This window comes from Rhinolophus sinicus, chromosome X (genome assembly GCF_036562045.2).
Source record: "Rhinolophus sinicus isolate RSC01 chromosome X, ASM3656204v1, whole genome shotgun sequence".
Taxonomy (NCBI): Eukaryota; Metazoa; Chordata; class Mammalia; order Chiroptera; family Rhinolophidae; genus Rhinolophus; species Rhinolophus sinicus.
In genome coordinates this window covers 88,542,695-88,550,483 of record NC_133768.1, presented here as the reverse complement: position 1 = coordinate 88,550,483, position 7,789 = coordinate 88,542,695, and the positions used below count along the sequence as shown (strand labels likewise).

At 39.9% G+C, this 7,789-nt stretch overlaps 1 pseudogene; it reads left to right on the top strand.

Moving 5' to 3' along the window:
- The first annotated feature begins 4,728 nt into the window (after positions 1 to 4,728).
- LOC141569583 (CUB domain-containing protein 1 pseudogene) lies at positions 4,729 to 6,031 on the top strand (annotated as a pseudogene).
- Positions 6,032 to 7,789: the final 1,758 nt, after the last annotated feature.

Here is a 7,789-nt window from a genome sequence, read left to right as displayed (position 1 = left end):
CCAAACCTTCAAAGAGGATCTAATACCAATCCTGCTCAAACTCTTCCAAAAAATTGAAGAAGAGACAGTACTCCCTAACTCATTTTATGAGGCCAACATTACCCTGATACCAAAACCTGGTAAGGACAACACAAAAAAAGAAAACTACAGACCAATATCTCTGATGAATACAGATGCAAAAATCCTAAACAAAATTCTAGCAAATCGAATACAACAATGCATTAAAAAGATTATTCATCACGACCAAGTGGGGTTCATCCCCGGAGCACAAGGATGGTTCAACATCCGCAAATCCATCAATGTGATACATCACATAAACAAAATAAAGGACAAAAATCATATGATTATATCAATTGATGCAGAAAAAGCATTTGACAAGATACAACATCCATTTATGATTAAAACACTTAATAAAATAGGTATAGAAGGAAAATACCTTAACATAATAAAGGCCATATATGACAAACCCTCAGCTAATCTCATAATTAATGGTGAAAAACTGAAGCCCTTTGCTCTACGTTCAGGAACACGACAGGGCTGTCCCCTATCACCTCTGCTTTTCAACATAGTGTTGGAAGTCCTTGCCAGAGCAATCAGGCAAGAGAAAGAAATAAAAGGCATTCAAATTGGGAATGAAGAAGTTAAATTGTCACTCTTTGCAGATGACCTGATGCTATGCATAGAAAACCCTAAAGACTCCACCAAAAAGTTATTAGAAACAATCAACGAATACAGTAAAGTTGCCGGCTACAAAATCAACGTACAAAAGTCCATTGCTTTTCTATATACTAACAATGAAATCTCAGAAGAAGAAACACAAAAAAAATTCCTTTTGCAATTGCAGCAAAAAGAATAAAATACCTAGGAATAAACTTAACCTAGGATGGGAAAGACCTATATGCTGAAAACTATAAGACATTTTTAAAAGAAATTGAAGAAGACACAAAGAAATGGAAAGACATTCCATACCCATGGATTGGTAGAATCAACATAGTTCAAATGGCCATATTACCCAAAGCAATATACAGATTTAATGCAATCCCCATCAAAATCCCAATGGCATTTTTTAAAGAAATAGAACAAAAAATCATCAGATTTGTTTGGAACCACAAAAGACCCCGAATAGCCAAAGCAATCTTAAGAAAAAGAACAATACTGGAGGTATCACACTCCTGACTTTAGCTTGTACTACAGGGCTACAATAATCAAAACAGCATGGTATTGGCAGAAAACAGACACATAGACCAATGGAATAGAATTGAGAACCCAGAAATAAAACCACATAAATATGGACAGATAATTTTTGACAAAGAAGCTAAAAACATACAATGGAGAAAAGACAGCCTCTTCAATAAATGGTGCTGGGAGAATTGGATAGCCACGTGCAAAAGAATGAAACTGGACTGCTATCTGTCACCATGTACCAAAATTAATTCAAAATGGATCAAAGACTTAAGCATAAGACCTGACACAATAAACTGCATAGAAGAAAACATAGGTACTAAACTTATGGACCTTGGGTTCAAAGAGCATTTTATGAATTTGACTCCAAAGGCAAGGGAAGTAAAAGCTAAAATAAATGAATGGGACTATATCAAACTTAAAAGCTTCTGCACAGCAAAAGAAACCATTGACAAAATAAAGAGGCAACCAACTGAATGGGAGAAGATTTTTGCAAACCCTGCCTCTGATAAGGGACTAATATCCAAAATGTACAAGGAACTCATGCAACTCAACAACAAAAAAACAAACAATCCATCTGAAAAATGGGCAGAGGACCTGAAGAGACATTTCTCCAAAGAGGACATACAAATGGCAAATACACATATGAAAAAATGCTCAACATCACTAATCATCAGAGAAATGCAAATCAAAACCACAATGAGATATCACCTCACCCCAGTCAGAATGGCTACCTTCAACAAGACAAATAGTAACAAGTGTTGGAGAGGCTGTGGAGAGAAAGGAACCCTCATATGCTGTTGGTGGGAATGCAGACTGGTGCAGCAGCTATGGAAGGCAGTGTGGAGGTTTCTCAAAATATTACGAATAGAATTACCATATGACCCAGCAATCCCTCTCCTGGGTATCTACCAAAAAAATCTGAGAACATTTATACATAATGACACGTGTGCTCCAATGTTCATTGCAGCTTTATTTGCAGTGGCCAAGAGATTGAAACAACCAAAATATCCTTCAACAGATGAATGGATAAAGAAGTTGTGGTATATCTGCACAATGGAATACTATTCGGCAGTAAGATAAGATGGAATAGAACGATTTGTGACAACATGGTGGATATTGAGAGTATAATACTAAGCGAAATAAGTCAGACAGAGAAAGCAGAGAACCATATGATTTCACTGATATGTGGTATATAAACCAAAAACAGCAATAGAAGAAGACAAACAAATGAGAAACAAAATCTCATAGACCCAGACAATAGTTTAGTGGTTACCAGAGGGTAAGGGGGGAGGGGTGTGGGACATGAGGGTAACTGGAATCAAATATATGGTGATGGAAGGAGAACTGACTCTGGGTGGTGAACACACAATGGGATTTATAGATGATGTAATACAGACTTGTACACCTGAAATCTATGTAATTTTACTAACAATTGTCACCCCAATAAATTAAAAAAAAAAGAAAAAAGAAAGTTAGTCTTTCATCATGTTACATGCGAGGTTTGGTAAAAGAAGTAATTTCTTGACTATGAGGCATATGTTAAATATTAGAATTGAGCTGGTAAACATTTTGAATGTTGTTAAAATCAGCAAAAATCTTCATTAACCTTGATAGCTTTAAGTTTAGTTTTGTCTAAAATCAGAGTTATAAATTGTAAGCAGTCAGCAATTTTGGCATTTGGTGAATGTACCATACAGTTTTTGTTCTTAATAAAATTAAGGAACAGGCTATCATTAGTAAATCAACAAACAACCAGTGCTGGTGAGGATGTGGAAAAAGGGAACCCTTGTGCACTTTTGGTGGGATTGCAGAATAGTGCAGCAACTATGGAATTCAATATGTAGGTATCTCAAAAAACTAGAAATGGAACTACCTTATGATCCAGCAATTCCACTCTTAGTTATCTGTCCAGAGAAATCCAAAACGCTAATTCGAAAAAATGTATGCACCCCTGTGTTTATTGCAGCGCTATTCACAATAGCCAAGACATGGAAACAACTGAAATGCCATAGGTAGATGACTGGATTAAGAAACTGTGGTACATTTATACAATGGAGTATTACTCAGCTATAAATAAAAATGAAATCTTATCATTTGCAATGATATTGATAGACCTGGAGAACATTATGCTAAGTGAATAAGTCAGACGGTGAAAGACAAATACCATATTATCTTACTTATATGTGGAATCTAAAGAATAGAATAAATGAGCAAACTAATCAGAAACAGTCTCAGAGATATAGAGAAAAAAACTGAGGGTTGCTAGATGGGAGGGGTTGGGGATGAGTGAAGGTCAGGAGATTAGAAAGCACAAATCGGTAACCACAAGATTGCCATGGGGATACGAAAGACAGTTTGGGGACTATAATCAATAATGTTGTACAAATTTTGTAGGGTATCTAATGGACACTTGTCTTATTAGGGAGTCCACTTCATGGATGGTGTAGATGCCTGATCACTGCAGTGTACACCTGAAGCTGAAGCAGAATAATAATGAACGTCAGCTATTGTATATATATATAATCATTCACAGGATGTGGAGTGCAGCATAGGGAATAGAGGCAATGGAATTGTAACAGCTATATATGATGTCAGAGGGGTAAAAGATTGGGGGAGGGGGTTATCACTTTGTGAGGGGTTTAAATATCTAACTATCAGATCCTTTTGTACACCTGAAACTAATAAAAAAAGGGGAAAAAAAATGTCCCCCGCAGTGCAGGGTGAGCAATAGGGCAACAAAGAAGCAAGCAGCAGAGTAGGAACACTCCCCCTCTGGAACCAGTAGCCTCCATTTGAATGTACACCCTTCAGGAGTGCAGTGTACTCCTCATGCCCATGTTTTTGTCTTCTCAGTCCAGCCTCAAGTCTCCCTCCTGTGAAATCCTCTCCTCCTCCATGTAGTGTTCTCCATCCTCTCCGGTCCGCATGCCCCCTCTTTCCACGCTCACTGCCCACTTGTCTTCTCTCATGTGGGACTCATGGACATGTGCTAGTCACATAATAAACATGTGATGCATGGAGGACAGCAAAACCAATAGTCACCTCCCTGCTGGGCCATCATGATTTCCGCATGGATGCTCCTAGAGTCTCTGCAGATACAGGATCTGAGGCCTCTGCAGATACAGGGGCTGAGGCTATGAGAGACAAAGCAGCCTGCCAAAGGCTATCCCATTAGTAAATTGCAGAGCTAGAAGTCGAGCTGAGATCTCCCCAGCTCCATTCCCTACTCTAGTCACTACACAGAACTGCCTCACCACAGATGGGGACTCGTGGGCAACAGGTCTTGATGGAGGAAAAACTTGTGCCCTGTCCACATGGCACTTAGCATCTAAGACACAAACACACAAGAGAGAACTTGATAAAAAAGAAATTCCCAACCCTAAAGATGCCCCAGATGTTGGTCTGCTGGTTTAGTATGAATATGAGAGAACAGGAGGGGAAGTTAGAAAAAGGGCATCAAGGAGCCAGGAGTGGAGGACAGTGGGGGAGGAAAGACCAAAGAGAAAAGCAAGAAAGCCTCAAGCTGACTTGAGAGCTGGGAGGATGCCCTTCCAGTCTCCTCGCTGCCTGAGTACCATGAGCACCTCTTCTGCAGGGTGCATGGACAACCGCTACTGCCACAGGAAGTCCTACTTTCTCCAGATGCTCGGGGACCTCCTTCAGTTGCCTGTGCAGCTGCATTACTTTTCTTGGAAGCTGATGGTGCTCAAGGACAGGCTCACCCTGGCACTGGTGACAGCCCAGAAGTTGCAGCAGGACACACCAGAGCAGATCTGCAACAGTAGCTTCAGCTACCTCATGTCCAGCGCTGGCACCAGCCAAGACCTTTACTTTGGCTTCTTCTGCTCATTAGGCTCCATCAGACAGATGCAGGTGAAGTTGAACTTGTCTGTGACCCTGCACACTTTTGCCCCCAGCTTCCAACAAGAGGTCTCCAAGCAAGGCCTGATGGTGTCCTTCATACTCCACTTCAAAGAAGATGTTTTCAAGGTGACCCCGGACATGGAAAGCAAGGTCTACCTGAGAACTCCTAACTGGGAATGAGGCCTGTCAACTCAGTGTCCTGGAACATCAGCATGCCCAGCGACCAGGTGGCCTGCCTGACCTTCGTAAAGGAGTGGAATGACCTAGTCTGCTGGTCATGCATGTTTGTGATCATCCAAGAGCAGAGGACCCAAGCCGAAGAGATCTTCAGCCTGGAGGAGATGCTCCCCAAGCCAAGCTTCCACCATCACAGCTTCTGAGTCAACATTTGCAACTGCACCCCTGTCAGTGGCAAGCAGCTGAACATGCTCTTCCATGTGTTGCTTAACCCAAGGTCTATGGACCTGCCTAATGTCCTCATCACAGTGATGGGAGGTGGCACCTTACTGCTGTTTGCCCTTGTACTCACCATTTTCTTTGTGAAAAAGAATAAGAAAAATAAGATAAACAAGGGCCAGGCCACTGGTATCTACAATGGCAACGTCAACACCCAGCTGCTAATGCAGCCAAAAAAGCTTCAGAAAGTATGAAAGGACAGTGACTCCCACGTGTATGCAGTCATCGATGACATCATCATATATAAGCATCTGCTGCAGGATTCCAACGGGTCCTACCTCCAGCCAGAGGTGGACATCCACTGACCCTTCCAGGGCCCCAAAAGGGACTGCCCTCCCTGACCACCCCCCACATGCTCCAGAGCCCCACTGCAAAACTGACCACAGAGAAGCCACCCCCTTGCTTCAGTGCTGAGTCTGAGAGCGAACTACACTCCTTCTCCCACTCCAACAAGGGGAACAAAAGCAACAGAGACACAGACGTTCCCTTGCTGGATGCCCATGAGCCAGTGGAGTCTGCAGAATAACTTGGACCCATCCCAAAGACTTTTCATAAAGAAGGGCACTGAGACGCCCTGGAGGGTGCCTGCCAAAAATCATAAAGAAGAGGAATTATATGGAAGGAAGAGCAGCAGGTTTACCTGCACAGCACCAACATCTGACTTTTTAACAAGTGAACTTATTCTGGTGGGGAGACATTGAAAATGATGAATTCTGATCCAGATGCAATTGTCATAGCTCATGTCCCTCTAAAGTCAGGTTGAGCTGTAAACCAGCCCAAAATGTGAGAGGAGAGATGCAAGTCACCAGGATAGGGCTGCTATGAGCCCTGGATTTGGACTTGGACCTCTTTGGGTAGACAATTCCAACCATTAGCAACCCACCCGAGGTCCCTGCTCTCTCATTGAGTTCCCTGGACAAAAATGACAATGTGCCTTTTTAGTATTACTTGAAAAAAAAGATAAAAGAAAAGAAGGAACAAAGCAGCAGAAAAATACATTACCATGGAAGCCATATGCATATGGAATATAATGGAATGGAATGGAGATAATGTGTGGTAGATAGAGCACTCAGAATTAGAAGACCCCTCATTTTTAGGGCTTCTTCCTATGTGGTTTGCGCCTTCGGAAAAGTTGTTTGAGTATCATGAATCACAGTTGCCTCACCTGGAAAACAAAAGTTATTCCTAGTCTGCTTAATTCATAAGCCGGTTTTTAAGATCCAGTGACCTAAAAATTTGTGAAGCTGTTTTGCAAATTATAAAATTATAAATAAGTTGTCATTTTATAAGTCAATGTGTGCCTTAATTGTACTTTAAATGCAATCCTATAAATGTGTAAAGTATTAGCTATGCTTATATTTTGGGTTAGACCCTTAGAATATCATAAAAAGTGCAGTAAGAAAATATATATATTTTTGTAATCCATCTGAGAAATCTAGAATAATTAGAAATACATTAAAATAGTCCAATACCAAAACATATAATAATCAAGTATTCTGAAAGGAACAAATATTTTCACCTTACAATTTTAGCTTTCTTATTTTAATAATATTTGGAGGCTGTTTTATTATCCTCTAATGCAGATAAAGCTATGCAAAAGTTTTGACTCAGCTGATTAAACATCAGCCTAGACTTCAATTCCTTCCCACAACTCCTTAGTTGAATCTTATAGTTTTCTGTACTAAAAAAGTAAATGATACTGGATTTTGCCTCAAAGAAAGTGAGAAAAATTTCAAGGGATGACTTCCTCAGACTCTTCTTAAATTTACCACTGTTTAGCAAACTCAGTGTTATCCTATTTTAATATTTTCACACAAATAGGAAGAAAATTGTGGTCTGATGCTGCATGATTCCAGATTTTTTGGCTCACAAAAGGTATTTCTGTGCAATTAAGAATGCTTACTATACAAATATAGGAAACTACAAAATATTATAATGTGTGTAAATTTCCTTTTTCTTTCCTTTGGTTTGCTTTTATAAATAGGTTTACATGTACTGTTTTAACAACTAAGTTAAAAATCATCATTCAGCTTAATGCAAAAGTATCTACTTAATATGACTAATCCACTTGGCTGATGAATATTGTGAAGCAGATCTTATAAAATTGCTCAACTTCCTTTGGACTCCAAATGTTTCATATGCATTTAGGGAAAATTAATCTAAAATCACATTTAAACAATTGGCTCTGAAATATCCATCAAAACCCAGAATGGGGATTTGAAAGTCATTGTTGACTGTTTCTTATACAGAGGAGACCAAAATATATCCTGTGTTGTGAAACCAC